Genomic DNA, 18,837 nt, shown 5'->3' on the forward strand with positions numbered 1-18,837 from the left:
TCACTTGAGAGCTCTCCTATATATTAGAAGCATGGGGCACTCTCAAGAGGGTGTTCTCTTGTGTAGAGAATAATATCTACTCTCTTGCCATTTCATACTAGAGCTATGTGCTGCTGGATTGAAGACATACCTATTGGTGGTATGGGACACCAAGGATAGGTGTGTGGTTCTTCTTCATTACTATGACGTGTGCACCCTTGGGCTCGGGGATGGTCGGGTGGATGAGTATATGCCTGGATTATATGTATTTATGCATAGTGATTAGCTAGAGAGATCTTTGGGGTTTTAACACAGTATGTTATATGTGCACATCATATTAACCTGCCCTAGGCATGTGAGCATGGGATCATGGGAACATGCTCTAGTGGGAAAAGGGTTAGACCTAACTAGGGTTGGGGTTAGGGTCAAGCAACCAAGGGTCACACATGGAAATGGAGGGTCAAGAGTCACTTGAGAGCTCTCCTATATATTAGGAGCATGGGGCACTCTCAAGGTGTGTTCTCTTGTGTAGTGCATAGTATCTACTATCTTGCCATTTCATACTAGAGCTTCGTGGTGCTGTTGGATTGAAGACATACCTCTTGGTGGTATGGGACACCAAGGATAGGTATGTGGTTCTTCATTACTATGATGTGTGCACCCTTGGGCTAAGGGATGGGTCTATATATGCCTGGATTATGTGTGTTTATGCATAGTGATTAGCTAGAGAGATCTTTGGGGTTTTAACAGTGGTATCAGAGCGGTCTCTAGTTAATTTTTGGTGTTTTTTCTCCTCTTAATTCTCTCATTATACTAAAATTTTAGCATTTTAAAGTAAATTTTAACGTTTACTAAGTAAAAAATGTTATTTTTTGGTTTGTTTTGGTATCTTATGCATTGGAAAATCAACATGGTGGTTGGAATGTGGTGCTTCTCGACTTAGATGGATGTATCGACGATGCGGGGGAATTTCGTGAGTGAAAATGCTATTTTTCTCTATTTTTATGATAAAAATAAGCATTTTACGTGTTTTTAAACCAAAATACTGCACATGTTATTGTGGGTATTTTTTTGGTAAAATGGATTCCCTACATCTCTACAAATTTTAGGAATTTTTCCTAATTATTTAGGATTTTTTAAGAGCATTTTTTGGTAAAATAGGCATTTTTAATGCATTTTTGTGAGTTTCCTGTGCGGATGTGTTAGTGAAATTCTACTAATTTTCTGCTAAAAATCAGTGGGATGTAACATGATAACGCATCGGGTTTTCTCTCGTGTGCGCGACATTTTTTTTTCCTCTCACATCGGAGTTTTCTTACAATATCTCTCTTGTGTGTGGGAACACCCCTTATGTGGGTGGAGATAATTAATTGCTAATTATATCATTGGCAATTAATTACACTATTGCACAGAGAAAGAGAGGAAAGAGATGATTGGGTAGATGAATGAGAGAAAAAAATGGTTGTGGGTGTTGGAGGAGAGGCTTGGGGCCTCCCCATTCTCATCCTCGGTTGCGCGCGGGACCGGGGGGGATTTTGCAGACGCATAAGAAAACTGCATCCCCTCCCCTACGTGGATTCGATTTTTTTAAAAGCTTTATTTAATAAAAAGGTCTAAATCACATTATTTGATTTAAAAACTCATCTTGAAACTTTTGACCTTTCGAGTCCAATTTGTTTTTGACCATTCGCATTCTGGGAAAATTCATGTCCTTTTGTTTTTCGCGTCCGTTGGCTGTCCGCATTTCGGGATGGCTATTTGGGTTCCGAAATTTGTGTCCATTCGTATTTTCGTGCGTTCGCGGTATAATTAAATTCTTGAAAACTCGTGAAAAATTAGACAAAGGATTTTTTTAAATTTTTGGAATACCCGAGTTTGTCGTCTGACATGAGGCGTGTCCGTTCAAGGTGCCCGTGATCGTTCCATTTCTTGTAAAAATCTATCTTTTGCCTAGAGAATTAGAAATTTCATTAAAATTATAGATTTTAATTGGATTTGAGGATTTTTGGGTGGAATCAATTTTTTTTGTGATTGATGGGATTCTCAGAAACTTTTTTCATAATTACCAGACTTAGGAAAATTTTTTATTTTTGTTAGAAATCCTAGAAATTGGTATTTTTTATATACCAATTGTATTTTGGTGAATTTTATCGTAAACTTTTCTAGAATTTTTAGATTTGGGGTGCCATAAGATAGGATTTGGTGGAATTCAAATTAGTATATTTTGAGGCCCTTAAAAAATAAGAAAAATTAGAGAAAAATCATGATACTTTTTTTTTCTTGAGAATTTAATATTTTTGGAGGTTATTTAGTGTTGAAGTATGTTTGATAATTTTTTTTCTTGAGAATTTAATATTTTTGGAGGTTATTTAGTGTTGAAGTATGTTTTCGCGTGTTGACATTTGATAGATGCTGGTTATTCGCATATAATTAATGCGAGTGTGCCGCCTCGTATTAGTAGTTATTTTCATTTGGATTAATTCTAGACAGTGTTTTCATGATTTTTTACCATTGTTTAGCCACCAAATGCTAATTAAAGCATTTTTTCTTATGTTTAGTCAATTCTTATGTGTAGCCACCAAATGCTAATTAAAGCATTTTTTCTTATGTGTCTAGTGAATTAATTCAATTCTAGTGAATTAATTTGCTAGACCATTTGGTCAAGGGTGGTCAAGTGAAGTTGGCTCGAGTGATTCGTGATTTTCGGAGAACCTTATTACCATGGCTCACATTGACTTCTTGGTCAATGATAATGTCGACGAGATGTGTGATCATCCCGACTCAAGAAGGGAAGATCTTAAATTCCAAGTTGTTGAAGAAGATGAGGATGTTAGAAAGAGTGAATTTATGAAAGTGACAGAGCGTCTGGAAGTAACTATTGCCAAATGCCATAAACGAGATGAAGTCACTGAAGGTGAAGATCTTGACGTGGAAAAGGCTGAGGATGCTATTTAGGCAACTCAGGTTTTTCATAAGACAATGGTCGGCACCAACACTTCAAAACCATTGTCTAATGAAAAGAAATCGACGTTCACTTTTACGAAGAGTGGACAAAAAAGAAAGATGGTTTTTACACCAAAACCAAAAAATTCTGACAACGCCAGCAAAGAAGCTGAAATTTGTGAGTAGGGATAATCTCACATGTTTCAAATGCAAAGAAAAGAGATACACGAAGAAATTATGTTCTTTAAATGGAGCTGCAACACCTTTGGCGCACCTAGGCAAAAGGCAGGACCAAAGAGGTTTGTACCACAGAAATCTGTGCACATTACAAAACTTTAAGGTAAATTTTTTAAAATCAATATTACGGATCTTAAAGAAAGCTAATGTCTAGAAAGTTGTACTTTCAATAAAAGGATGTTTTTGGTCCAAACATATTATTTCGTATTTATGGAACAATAAATAGACATCAGGTTCATATATTGTTTGATTCCGATAGTACTCACAATTTATTGACAACATTGCGTACAGAGGATAAAGCTGGAAACCACTCAGAAATGAGATCAAGATGGTTGGAGGACAAGTCCAATTTTGGGACAAATAAGGTGTCAAAGATGCCACTAGACATCCAGTTGTACTCTTAAAGACTTGATTTTCATGTCATGAGCTTGGGTCATGTAGACATCATTTTAGGGATGGAATGGTTTCATTAAAAAAATAAAGATTTTTCTATTGACTGGATCAAACATTTGATATCTTTCCGTTATAATGGAAACCTTGTTGTACACTTAAGCGAAATGTTGTTGTACCCAAGGAAACTTCATTAATGAGCTTAAGTTAATGGAAAACCTTTTTAAATAGGAACTTTTCCAATTGGTTATGGATCCGGTGTCGTCATGTGTTCATTTTGATGTCAACATTGTTTCTTTAGATGTTTGGGAAAGTAAAGTGTTAAATTCCATTAAGAGCAAATTTCAGGATGTATTTCCTGATGAGTTACCTTACGGATTACCTTCTAAATGAGAGGTGGATCATAAAATTGAGCTAGTACCGGGTGTAGTACCTGTTAGTATTTCTTCGTATATCAGCTTAGCTAGACTGAGGAAGACGAGGTAGCCAAGCTAGCTGAATACTTGAGGATGGGTCAAATTAGACCAAGTAAGTCTCCTTGGGGTGCACAAGTTCTCCTGGTTAAGAAAAAAGATCAAGGTACCTAGCGGATGTGTATTGATTACAAACATCTTTACAAGGTTACAATTAAAAATAAATACCCATTGCCTAGATAAGACGATCTTATTGATAGGTTGCAAGGAGCTAAGTATTTCACAAAGCTTGAATTGCGAACCGATTATCATCAGATCCATATTGCGTAGAGGAAGATGGGTCAAATTAGACCAAGTAAGTCTCCTTGGGATGTACCAGTTCTCCTGGTTAAGAAAAAAGATCAAGGTATCTCGCTGATGTGTATTGATTACAAACATCTTAACAAGGTTAAAATTAAAAATAAATACCCATTGCCTAGATCAGACGATCTTCTTGATAGGTTGCAAGAAGCTAAGTATTTCACAAAGCTTGACTTACAAACCGATTATCATCAGATCCGTATTGTAGAGGAAGATGTTCCTAAAATTGCTTTTAGGACACGTTACGGCGGCCATTACGAATTTTTAGTGTTACCCTTTGGTCTCACCAGCAACTTTCCAATAGATGATGAATGATTTATTTTGAGATTTGTTAGAAAAATGGGTGGTGGTTTTCTTAGATGACATTTTGATATACAGAAAAACTTTGGCTGAGCATGAGGATCATCTTAAAGAGATTCTAGGAAAGCGCTTAGGAAGGAGAAACTATATTGTAAATTATTTAAGTGTGATTTCTTCAAGAAGGAATTGTTATACTTGGGTCATAAAATCTCTCGAGATGGATTAAGTATAGATTTGGATCGAATCCAAAAGGTTTTGGAATGGTTAGTTCTGTGTACGGTCAAGCAGTTTAAGATCTTTCTTAGGTTTCGTGGTGTTTCTTCAAAAATGTGTTAGGGATTATTCAAAGTTGATAGTGCCTTTTACCAATCTTCTTAAGGATAAAAATAAGAAGTCTAATTCTCCAATTGAGTGGAATGAGAAGCTATAGAGAACTTTCGATACTTTGAAAAATAAAGTTCGAGATGCTCTTGTTAGCCTTGCTGGATCCTAACAGGCCTAACGTTGTTGAGACTGATGCTAGTGATTTTGTGATAGGTGCAGCTTTGTTCCAGGATGAGAAACCTGTGGCCTTTGAGAGTAAGAAACTTAACGATGCACAGACTAGATACCTAGTTCAGGAGAAAGAGTTATATGCGATCATTTATGCTTTAAAGACATAGAGACAATATCTCTACAGGTCTCAGTTTGTGATCTTGACAGATCACCAGTCTTTGCCATACATTTGTGATCAGCTAGACTTGAAAGGTAGAAAGGTCAGATGGGCTGAGTTGATGCAGAACTTTGATTTCATGAATAAACATAGGAAAGGTAGCTCGAATCGCATGGCTGGTGCGTTGAGTCGAATTGGTGAAGTTAATGAACTTAGCCTCACAAAAATTACTTCTTACTTGTACGATTCACTTAGGAGAAAATACAATACATATTTTTTTTTTGGAAAATATTAGAATTTGGTAAAATCAAGGTCTAACTTTGAGGTAGATCAAAACTGGTGAATCAAGGAAAAGCTAACCATTTTTTTATTTGGAAGCGTCTCTTATTCCGAAATGATAAGGTTTGCGTGCTGGATGTGTCCGAGATTAGACTCAGGATCCTCTTTGAGTGCCATGATGCACCATCGAGAGGACGTCCTGGCATATAACGAACCTTGGCTTTAGTTAGGAGGACATTTTACGGGCCAAAAATAAAAGACTTTATTCAGAGTTATGTGGTCCGATGTCATCAATGTCAGATAAACAAGGCTAAACGCCTTAAATTTGCTAGGTTATTGCATCCTTTGGATATTCCGTCTTGAAAGTGGGAAAGTATTTCCATGGATTTCATTTTACGAGACTTCCACGTACCAGTAGGGGTCACGATGCCATTTGGGTAGTCGTGGTGGATAGATTGACAAAGATGGCTAGGTTTTTTCCCACAAAGACAACAGTCAAAGCATCGGAATTGGCTTACCAATTTGTCAAGCAGCTGTTTAGACTGTATGGTCTACCTTATGATATTGTGAGCGATCGGGACTCTAAGTTCACAGCTCATTTTCAGCAAGAAGTTTTCAAGAAATTGGAAACTACTTTGAGTATGAGTTTCTTTGATCACCGACAGTCTGATGGGCAAACAAAGCATGTGAATCAGATTTTAGAGGATATGCTTCATGCGTATATCTTGGGAAAACCATCGAGTTGAAAAAAGTATCTTCTAATGACAAAATTTACCTATAACAGTTCTAAGCATACGGCTATTGATTATAGTCCGTTCATGCTTATGTATGGGTATCAACCCAGGACACCTGTTGATGTCGGTCTTAAGGACATTAAGCTTGATGCATAAAGGGATTTCTTGAATGATATGCAAGAAATGCTGACCCAAGCTTAGGATTCTATCAGGAGTGTTCAGAATAGAGCACGATTTTATGCTGATAGGGGACACTCACCTCGGTCTTTTGAGCCAGGAGTGTTGGTTTATTTGAAAGTTCCTAAAGATTCTCAAACTTTATCAACATGAACGTGCTCAAAATTATCCTCTAGATATTGTGGTCCATTTTGAGTTATACGTCAGATTGTCATGGTTGCATATGAGCTAAAATTGCCTTCACATGTCAAAGTTCATCTAGTCTTTCATGTCAATAGACTAAAAGAGAAGCTAGGAGGTGAGGATAACACAATTACTCCTCAAAAACTTGTTGAGGTCGAGGATTTATCCTATATTCCACATGAACCTGAAAAAATACGTAAATTCAGGGAAAGGAAACTTTGTAATCGCTTAATCCCTGAGGTTAAAATTAAGTGGAAAGATAGGAAAATCGAGGATTCGACTTGGGAGTCAGTTGAGAACGTTCAGCATAGGTTTCCTTCTTTTCATTGCAGAGTGCAATGTTTTGAGAGAGGGGAAGTATGTTATGTGCACGTCATATTATGTGCATATACTAGGAGGCTAACCTGTCCTAGGCATGTGAGCCCATATGGGATCATGGGAACATACTCTAGTGGGACAAGGGACCTAGGATTAGGCAACCAAGGGTCATACATGGAAATGGAGGGCCAAGGGTCACTTGAAATCTCTCCTATATATTGGGAGCATGGGACACTCTCACAAGGTGTGAGCATAGTATCTACTCTCTTGCCATTTCATACTAAAGCTACGTGTTGCTAGATTGAAGAAATACATCTTGGTAGTATGGGACACCAAGGATAGGTATGTGGTTCTTCATTACCATGATGTGTTCACCCTTGGGCTCGGGGTTCGTTATGCATAGTGATAGCTAGAGAGATCTTTGGGGTTTTAACAGAGAGGAAGAGAGAGGGAGGGTGGGAGAGTGAGAGGGGCGATGGAAGATGGCAAGGAGGGAGAGGGAAAGTAAAGAGAGAGAGAGAGAGAGAGAGAGAGAGAGGGAAGAGGGTGGGAGAGGGAGAGGGAGAGGGAGAGGGAGAGAGAAAGGAAGCGGGTGGGAGAGGGGGAGGGAGAGAGAAAGGAAGCGGGTGGGAGAGGGGGAGAGAGAGAGAGGGAAGAGGAAAGAGGAAAGAGGGGGGAAGAGGGAGAGATAGGGAGAGAGAGAGAGAGGGAAGGAGAAAGAAAGTGATATGTACATCTTATAAAAGACCTAATGAGCCTATGAGAAAAAAGATGATTACAAGTATCCATGGAATATTATCGACATGGAAAATTAAAACAAAATTGAAATGAAAATTGGAAACCTAGTAATTGAAGCTAAGTGCCACGAAAATGCACAAAACAAACAGGGGAGAAAAATATAATACACTCTATCCCAAATCTATGGATGGGAGGGGTCCATGGAGGAGATCCATCATCGAGCAGGAGAGGCCGCAAGATCTGAAATAGTGAAGAGAGGTTGAGAAAAAAGAGGCCTCCATCGTACATCGGCGGTGACATGTAAGGATCACATCAATTTGGGCGTGATGGACTTGTGGTAATCCTGGTCTAGGGGGCCAAGGTCATCTTGTAGCTCGAAGGACTGTGGCTTGCGGTAGAGTGACCCCTATGCTCCTGGATATTGTCATGTTGTTCTGATGAAGTGCTGGATTTGCTAGTGAAATAGGTACAGTATGCTAGGGCTGGAAGAAGTTGGTGATCATGAGTTAGGTTGAATTAGCTTATGAGTTCTATGCTTGAGGAGGCTCTCTCTGTGTCGTTGTAGCTCCAGCAAGGACAAGCCCAGGCATCTCTGATCTCGATAATCCATGATATAGCTAATAGGACCAAACCCCTCTTCGAAAAGGCAATGGTATCTCCCTTTGATCTCATAGTAGACTGAGCATCGTCATACATAATGCTCCTCAGACTCCACCTCTTTGCTACATAATCTGCAAATCTTGTCATCCTTGGTTATCCTCGTTGCTCTCTGTAGGCCTTGATCCCTAGGGTATGGGATGAAACTTAGAGCTGATTAATGGCAATCCTCATGGCATGAGACAAATATATCCATGTAGCCTAGTCTTTGTATGAACCCATCCTCAGTGAGACTGAGGCCTACCACATGGGGAAACGTCCCCTTGTACTAGGTGAAGGTAACCCCAAGGTAGGCATAAGAACTAGTCACCTCCACTCTACTGTCTGTGTATGTGATCCTTGTATCCATCATCACTTTGCGAGAAGTAAGAAAGATCATCATCTTGGTTTTCCCAAGGTTAACTGAGAGCCCCCACTGTGTACAAAAATCTTGCAGTGCATCCGTATGATGTTGTAGTGTCTAGCCTAAGAATCTGAGATAAGAAGTGTGCCTGCCAAAGATGCACCTCTCCCGCTTTCCTGGTCAATAAAGGTTGAGATCTCATCAATATAGATACCAAAGAGTGTGGGAGATAGGGATCATCCTTGTTTCACCCCAATGGTGCTAGTAGTGATCTCATCAATATAGATACCAAAGAGTGTGGGAGATAGGGAGCATCCCTGTTTCACCCCTATGGTGCTAGTAGTGATCTCCTCAAAAAATCCCTTGGGCATCTAACTCTCCCCACTACTAGCTCATATAATCAAATGATTCCCCAAATCATATCCGATGGAACCCCAGTAACTAAAACCTCTAAAGAGCCCCTTGGGATCCTAAGAGTGAAGATATGATCTAATGTTGTAGAGAAGTTACTACCGAAGCCGGCCTGGCTTGGTGCACAAAAGCCCTCCCTCTTTGCCAAGGCACTTAGCTATGCCTCAAGAACTGATCCATAAAGCTTTGCCATGATATGGCCGATCATAATGGTCCTATAGTTGCTGGGATCCATGGTATCCCCAGCCTTGTGGATAGGGGAAATAGTATGAAGAGGCCAAGTGTGTGGAAAGCCCTCCGAAAGTGCTCTGTTAAATATGTGCGCTATAATTGGGGCGAGGGTTTTGGAGGCATAGGAGAGGTGCTCTCCTGTTGGCCTCCGAGAAGGAACCATGTGTTAGCCTCGGGTGCAGGGTCCCAATCCCGCCCCATATCTAGGCTAGAGCCTCCAGAGCCACCAAAAGATCCCGAGAGGGATGATCTCTGAAGGGGTTCAAGGTTCTTTATATTCAAGTGTCACACAAGTGCACATATGCATATGGGATTAACTCCTTCCAAGTACATGTGTCACAAGCGCGAAGCCCCCCTTATCACATTGGGCCATTTGACCACCTCCATATGCATATTTTAGGGGTGCAAGCCACCACCTCCAACACCCCCTTGTGGACAAACCCCGAGGCAAACACGTGGGACTGACCAAACCTGGTCACAGCCAAACACAAGACCGGACCAAACAACAAAGGCCAACCAACCACCAAATGCCACGACTAGCCGTCGCCAAAGCCCAGGGAGGAACACGCGTCGGAGCAATCAAGATAAGAAGAGCCGCCGCGCCGAAAGAAACAGCTGCAACACATAGTCCGCAGTCTTTTTCTGCTCTAATACCATGTTGGGCTCCAAGAAGGAGCCATGTGTCAGTCTCGGGTGCGGGGTCCCAATCCCGCCCCATAGCTAGGCTGGAGTCTCCAAAGCCACCAAAAGATCCCGGGAGGGATGATCTCTGGAGGGGTTCAAGGTTCTTTATATTCAAGTGTCACACAAGTGCACATATGCATATGGGATTAATTCCTTCCAAGTACACGTGTCACAAGCGTGCAGCCCCCCTTATCACATTAGGCCATTTGACCACCTCTGCGCATATTTGAGGGGTGCAGGCCACCACCTCCAACATCTCCTCTAATCTCTGTGGTGTGATCCTGGGAGTGACCATGCTAGAGTTTCCTCAGATTTCTCCACCATGTTTGTGGTGAAAAAACTAGATGTAGTGGGGTGAGGCACTGGTGGGGCTGTGGAAGGGGGGCTGATCAGGAATGTGATATAATGAGTGGGCTTATGTGTGCCAAATATGTGGGTCAATGATGGGTGTCGGTGCCAAGCCTCCTCAGAGTTATTGCTCAGGAATAGTTGATATAGCTCCCAATACTCCTCTACTTCATGTGCACGTTTTTTACGATGAGTAAGGGGCTAGTTTAGTCTTTGATCGTGTTAGGCCGAGGTTTGGCCCGTAGCTACTTCTTGTAAAAGACGGGCATGTGTAGTGCAACACTTGTCATCATACCAACTATTATGGGGCATTGTCCGAATTCGAGGTTTGGCGGTGGTATGAGAGGTATGGGGGAAGCTAGCAATAGAAGATGAATGGAGAAGTGTTGTGAGTTGAGAAGTGAGAGTGCCAAGAGGTGCAACTGGATCCATAGATAAGAGGCCGTGGTAGGTGTGATTGCAATAGATATGATCACTATCATGGGTGAAATGAGTAGTGGTGTAATGTGCAGTGGGGGGTAAAGGTGCGGGTGTGGGCAGAGTGGTGGTGAGAGAGAAAGTGAGGTAGGCATGATTCGCTCCAAGTAGGCATGTGGGGATGTTAAAGGATGATATGTGATGTGTCATCTCCATGGATCCCAAAATGTAGTCAACTATGCTGGATCCCCGTCCATGTGGAAAGCAAGTAAGCCCTCCGGAATGTGGCCATCATGTCGTCTTGTTATAAATAATGAGACAATGTCTGGATCCCAGATCAAGTAGATGTCTCCCATATCTTGTAACAGCCCCATGATCCTGAGAAAAGTGCTAGCCTCTTGTGTTCTCTTGGTCGAGGGTGCGGAGTTGGATGGGATCCTTAAAATCATATATCTCACACTGCCTGCTCCTAGTCCTAGGGTTGAAGTCCCCAAGTAGGAGAACTTCACCTATCTGCATAAGCTCGACAATCTCGTTAGAGAGTGATGTATATGGTGAAACACCCATCCTCTCCTCCTCCTTCTCATCATGGACCACCTGAGTGTGTTGCTGAGCATATCATGAGGCATCTGGTGGAAAGTAGCATACAGCTATATAAAGTGGCCTAGTGGGTGTGAGCTGGAGTCGATGAATCCACATGTATCTCACCTCCTCCTCCAGATCCTCGAACTCCCCTAGATGTGTAGGTCTTTCTATGGTATGTAGACTTCCACCGATATCCTGAAACCCTAGGTAGACCTCTCTCAGGACTCTGGTGTGTCTGTATAGAAGATGACATCTCGTCTAGTGAAAGTATCTTGGAAACCACCTACATATGACCATAAAGTGCTGTTGCTGTTCCAAACCACCATGGCCAGATGTGGTCTCTCACAAGCCCCGTGCCCCTATTTGGTACGCTTCTCTAACTCTCCCATCTCGATAAGTTGCCCATTTGCCCTCCTTACGAGCAGCCATAACTTTCTCCATGGAGCTCTTCCGATGGGCCACCTATGTGGGTGTAAGATCATTCGAGAGGTAAATGGTCTCACTTTCAGGGGCTCTGCGGGTATCCATGAATGCCTTATGACTCGAGCTCCCCTCAGGCATGCTGGTAACTCGCACATGAAGCATGTGAGTCCTCCTTTTTTATTCCTCTAATGTCTCATTGATAATCTCTGAAGAGGCTGTAGACTTGTGCTTCTTCTTAACCTCTATCCACTCCTTAGCGGGCTCTTGTTTGACCACTTCATCACACCCTTTGGTGAGCTCATCCTTTGTAGCTTGAATGTGTGCTTCCATGTCCTTCATTATCTCCTCCTTGACCTCCATAATATTGGAGATCTCACCATCCTCCTTCATCCGGGCTTTGCATTTGGCAAGATCTTCTTTAAGGCTCCTTGAGCTCCTCTATCTCCCGGGATTGGTGTTCTTCTTGCAAGAGAAGAATGTCCCGTATGTATTTCAACCCTTTCTTGGACATGGTGCCGAGTGGATGCTTGACAGTGGAGGCGGCGAGGTGTTTTTCCATCTTCTTGATTACTCCGATGAGGGAGGCATACAACTCCTCCCATTTGGTGGATCTTGTCATCTTAGGTGTATTGGTGGGCATCAAGGAAAAGGGGAGAAAAGGAGAGGGGCTCAGAGGATTATGTGGAAAGAGTGGGAGGACAAGAGAGAGAGAGAGAGAGAGAGAGAGAGAGAGAGAGAGAGAGGACACAAGATTATGTTGCTGTCGTGGGGGACCTAAGAAGGGTGGGTGGGAAAAGGGAGTCGAAGGGTCGGCATAGTGAATAAAGTCAGCCGAATAGGGCACACTGACGAAATGAGAGAGAGAGAGGGGGGGGCGTGCAAATCAGTGTAGCAAACAAGCCGTAGAGTAGGCAACGCAAACAGAGCGCACAATAGCACATCAAACATGGTAGGCTGAACAGGGCGCAACGCTAGAGGGGAGGGGATTGAACAATGTACACAACAAGACAACCGCCACCAACGTAGGGTAGCGGGTGAAGGTGCTCACGCCATGCACACACACACACACACACACACACAGAGAGAGAGAGAGAGAGAGAGAGAGAGAGAGAGAGAGAGAGAGAGAGAGAGAGGGGGGGGGGGGGGAAGAAGAGTCTATGCATAAGGAGGGTCGGAGAGGGAGAGGGCAAGGAAGGAGAGAGGGAAGAGGGTGGGAGTGGGAGAGGGAGAGGGAGAGAGGGAAGGGGGTGGTAGAGGGGGAGAAAGAGAGAGGGAAGAGGGGGGAACATGGAGAGAGAGGGAAGGAGAGTGAGTGAGAGGGAGTGTGGGAAAGGAAGAAAGAGTGAGAGAGAGGAAAGGAGAGATTATGCATAGGGGGGATGTGAGAGGGATAGGGCAAGGAAGGAGAAAGGAAAGAGGGTGGGAGAGGGAGAGACAGGGAGAGAGAGAGAGAGAGAGAGAGAGAGGGAGAGGGAGAGAGGAGAGAGAGAGAGAGAGGAGCTAAGTTGGGCTAGAGGAGAGAAAGTGGGTTGGGTTGAGAGGTGGTGGTGGAGGTAGTTGGAGGAGATGGGAGGAGGTAGCGGTGGAGGGACTGGAGAGAGAATGTCCACATTTTTAAGAGAAGAGTTGCTAGCAAAACAGCTCCCTCCACCAAGCTCCCTCAAAAATCACACTCCCTGTATTGCAGTTTCTGTGGGTGTTGGCAATGGGCATAAAATTATTCTAGGCCTCCGTAATGGACACCTTGTTTGTATGGTTTCAATACATTGGATTTGCCGTGCTAAAGGAGATACAGAAAAAGGGTATGGTAGTTAATTTGCCTGCATTTTCGGAATTGCAGGAACCATGTGAAGCTTGTATGATGGGCAAGCAACAATGCAAGGCATTTCCACAGGAAAGTAGCAATCGGGTAAAGACTCCTCTAGAGTTGGTACATGTTGATCTTTGTGGTAAAATGCCTACTACTGCATTAAGGGGATCTTCTTACTTCATGCTGTTAGTCGATGATTATAGTAGGAAGATGTGGGTTTATTTCCTTCGGAATAAGATTGAAGCTTTTGGAAAGTTCAAACAGTGGCATAAGCTTGTGGAAAATGAGACATGAAAGAAGGTGAAGAAGTTTCGTACAGATCAAGGAGGAGAATTTCTTTCAACGGAATTTGACAGCTACTGCAAGGAGAATGACATCAAGAGTCAATTCACCACTGCTCACACACCTCAGCAAAATGGTGTTGTAGAACGTCGTAATCGAACTGTCATGGAGATGGCTCGATGCATGTTGAAGGCAAAGGGTTTGCCCAATACATTTTTGGCTGAAGCAGTCAACACAGCAGTTTATGCCCTCAATCGGAACTACACAAAGGCACTCAAGGATGTTACACCTCAAAAGGCCTACTCTGGTAAGAAACCTTCAATTTCTCATTTCAGAACATTTGGCTGTGAATGTTATGTTTCATATTCCAGATGCATCCAGGACCAACAAGCTAGATCCCAAAAGCAAGAAGTGTATCTTTCTTGGATATAGTCAAGAGTGGAAGGCATATCGGCTCTATGATACAAAGGCAAAGAAGATTGTGGCCAGCCGAGATGTGGTATTTGCAGAACAGCCACACTTAGTGGAGAAAGGAGATCCGTCCACTCTTATCATTAGCCGGAGAAATAGTCCACCATGAGCCCAACCCACCAATCAGATTTTCTCTCAACAAGGAGGAGGAGTTTTCAGAGGATGAAGACTCTCACACATCACAGCAGCCTGCTGCTGCACCACAAGGAAAGCCACTTCCAAAGTGGGCACAACAGCTCCTTGATGAGTACTTGAGAAGCCAAAATCTTCAGCAAATGGACCACGTAGATCAAGGAGAATAGAGGAGCAGAGAAGAGTATCTGATCTCATTGTCAATATGGCCTTGATGGTTGAGATAATGGGAACAGTGAAGGAGCCAGCCACCTTGGATGAAGCCTTAGCAAATCCAAAGTGGAAAGTTGCTATATGCAGTCTGAGTATGAGAGCATCATAAAGAACAACACCTGGGAGCTAGTTGACCGACCACTAAACAGAAAGGTAATTGGTACCAAATGGATTTGGAAAGCTAAGTATAAGGTTGATGGCTCACTTGAAAAATACAAAGCTAGGTTGGTTACACAGGGATTTGCACAGGTAGAGGGTTTCGACTTTGATGAAACCTTTGCTCCCACAGCTCGTATGACAACTATCAAGGCGGTACTTGGCTTGTCTGCTCACAAAAAGTGGCAAGTCTTTCAAATGGATGTCAAAACAGCATTTCTGAATGGCCAGCGTAGCACAACCACCAGGTTTTGAGATGCCCAGATCAGAAAACAAAGTTTGCAAGCTGAAGAAGGCATTGTATGGGTTGAAACAGGCCCCAAGGACATGGTATCACAGGATAGACCATTTTTTCAAAAAGATTGGGTTTATAAGAAGTGCTTCTGATGCTAACTTGTATGTTCTAAAAAGTCATGGTGGCAAGATTGTTTTGGTTGTCTTGTATGTAGATGACTTAAACGTTTCAGGTGACAATGAAGAGATGATCCAGAAGACAATGAATATGCTGAGCCATGAGTTTGAGATGACAAACTTGGGTCTTATGCATTTCTATTTGGGGATTGAGATCTGGCAAGAGTCAGGCAGCAAAAGTATACTTGGGAGATTCTCAAAACATTTGGGATGACAAACTGCAAGCCTGTGTCTACGCCAATGGAAGTGAACATGAAGCTTTCTGCAGAGGATTCTTCATCAATGAAGTTGGTGGGGAGTTTGATTTTTCTCACTAACACTAGATCTGATATCAGCTTCACAGTTGGTGTGTTGAGCAGGTTTTCCAACAAGCCACGAGAGAGTCATTGGAAGAAAGGGATGAGGGTACTTAGGTACATCAGAGGTACTCTTGAGTATGTCATCACTTACAGCATGGGTGACACTTTGACACGTTATTGTTGTGACTCAGATTGGGCAGGAGATTATGATTCTAGTTCTGAATATTGTTTTTCGCTTGGTTCCGGTGCTTTCTCTTGGACCAGCAAAACAACCTACATTGGCACTTCCTTCCACAAAGGCTAAGTATAAGGCAACTTGCTTTGTTGCATGTGAGGTAGTATGGCTAAGGAGAATCTTGGTTGACATGGGAGTTCAGATTAGGAAAGCTATAGTCTTGAGGTGCGACAATCAGAGTTGCATAGCTATCTCCAAGAACCCTGTGTTTCATGCTCGTACGAAGCATATTGAGATTCACTATCATTATGTGCGAGAGCTGATAGAGGATGAGATAGTAGAGCTGGAGTATTTCTCTACAGAGCAAAACTGCGTCGACATCTTCACCAAGGCTCTTGGGAAGGACCTGCTCACTCAGCATCTTCATCGACTTGGCGTTGGGCCAAAAACCTAGTTCATCTTCGGCGGGTGGACATTGAGGGGGGGGTGTTAGTATACACTCAATGCCTTTCTCTCTGCATGTATCTCAGTTTGATGTATAATGCACATTTGTTAGGCCTCCATTATGAGGAGTAGCCACGGTGCATATGTCTTTAGTGGGAACCCCGGCTTAGACGTCGATGGGGTCATTATTGTGATCATTGACCGAGGCGACGGTATGAGGAATATTTCCTTGGATACTAGGTCCATCATAAGTGGACGGTGGTCGGTGGTCAATGGGCCGCATTCTTGATACGTGGGATCGTGTCTATGCAGTGTAACCGTCCTCGTTGTACATGTGTCTACCACACCACCTATAGTACTATATATGGATATGATTGCCATGAGCTAAGGTATCCAATGCTTGTGAGTATCCACCCCCTTCTACACCTTGTACATACTCCATCCAAAGTCTATCTAGATCACCATCTAAGCTCTACTTGAGAGTGCACGGGTGGACAGCACCATCACTTGTACCGCTTTGGTATAATCAAAATTTTAAATTCTCTCCATTGTGTATCTATTGCATTGTCTATTGTGCTTTGTCTTGCTATCTCTTTCCATTGTGCCATATTCTTATAGATTCAGCATACTACGATAGCTTTTGAAGTATGACGTAAGTTTTTAAGAAACAATATGAGATGAGGAATCATTCAAGGATTCAAAACCTTGAGAATAAGCTTGCAACAAAAAGGAATTCTAAGGAGAAGTAGTAGAGCAGTTCATATTGCAGATAAAGAATCTATCAGATCAAATGACAGCAGAGTGAATCACTACTAAGACCAGTGAGGAATCTTAGTGATCTGACTAATAAAGAATTTTGTTAGATCAGAAGGCGACAAAGGGGATCACTAAGACCAGTGAAGAACTGGTAAGAAGTGGCATGAAGATGCATGAGAGTGTTGCCTCTAAAGTTTGACATTTTCATGACATTATTGAACTCACAAGTGCACAACCTGTCTCTTACTTTTTAGGAGTTGCTTAGTGCTAACCTTGATGAGTAAAAATCTCATTAAATGTTCTAACTCATATCCAAGCCCAATAAAATAACAAAGACAAGGTAGATGTTCAGTCTCTAAACTATCCCAAACAAGGTGGATCATGAAACTGGACAAGGGTGAAATTATGATCCGAATCCGGGATGAAGTGACCATAGAATCAAAGTGTTCAGGTCATGAGCTTACCTTAGCCTTGCCGAATCATATGTCATTGGGTCTTGCCTTTGAGCCGCATTGAAACTCCCTAGAGTGGGTTTGCTAGCTTATCTGTTCCTAAGGGGGTGAAGTAAGAGCTTGACCAAATCGCTCGTGCCAAAGCTTGCTTGTGCTCTTATCTGCAGACATTGTAAGGGCACTCGGCTCGTAGAGATTGTTGCACCTTACTCCTTTGCCGAGACTACCTTGCCAGCAACATCTAGAATTTCTTCTTCAGTTTTCTTGAAGCGTACTTCAAGCCCACGATCTGTCGTCGCAGCAACTTATAGTAGATTTCTCTTTATCTGAGGTACATAGAGCACATTTGACAGCTTCTTCTCTTCACTTGTAGCTGCTACAAAAGATATGGTTCCAGACCCTTCGGCTGGACATTTTGCATTATTCCCAACAGCAACACTGATGGGTTCCTGTAGTAGAGGCTTCCAGGAACTATACCAGCCCTTCTTACTGGTCATGTGTCGAGATGCTGCATTATCCAAAATCCATGAATCATCAACTAGAGTGTGAGCAGATGAACATACCTCTTCAATGATGACCCAAAGTTCAAGCTCGGCCTTGACATTGTTGACTGACTCCTTTCTCTTTCATGAAGACTTCAAGGTGCTGTTCTTCTCGTCAGCCTGCTTCTTTCTACAGTCTTTGACAACGTGACCCTTCTTGTCACAGTAATAACAACTCCCATGAAACTTCTTCTTCCTTGGTTTCTTCTTCTCATTAGAAAATGTCGCGCCTTTACCTTTAGCATTAGCCGAAAATGCAGCATCACTACCATTGCGGGTGTTCAGCTGCATCTCCTCCTCAAGTAGTATAGCACTAAATTCTTCAAATGATAAAGATGATACTCTAACCTAAGTGTTTAGTGATGTAGCCAAGTGTCATAATTCTGTGTGGAAGAATTCGGATATACCTCCGAGCCAACTTCGTCCCATCAAGCTTGCCTTGCGTAGGCAGGTGGACGAATGCACAAGTCTTGTGCAGCAACAGCAACATCAGAGGTAGAAGCCATCACTCCCAGGGTTCTATGCAAAGAAAGACTAAAATTTATACACTATTCCTGCTAAGAGCACCTAAGCTCTGATATCATATAAGAATATGGCACAATGGAAAGAGATAGCAAGACAAAGCACAATAGACAATGTAATAGATACACAATGGAGAGAATTTAAAATTCTGATTATACCAAAGAGGTACAAGTGATGGTGCTGTCCACCCGTGCACTCTCAAGTAGAGCTTAGATGGCGATCTAAACACACTCTAGATGGAGTATGTACGAGGTGTAGAAGGAGGTGGATACTCACAAGCATTGGATACCTTAGCTCATGGCAACCATGTCCATATATAGTATTGTAGATGGTGTGGTAGACGCGTATACAATGAGGGTAGTTACACTGC

This window comes from Cibotium barometz, chromosome 13 (assembly GCF_041138505.1).
Source record: "Cibotium barometz isolate CiBa-2024 chromosome 13, ASM4113850v1, whole genome shotgun sequence".
In the NCBI taxonomy this organism is placed as follows: Eukaryota; Viridiplantae; Streptophyta; class Polypodiopsida; order Cyatheales; family Cibotiaceae; genus Cibotium; species Cibotium barometz.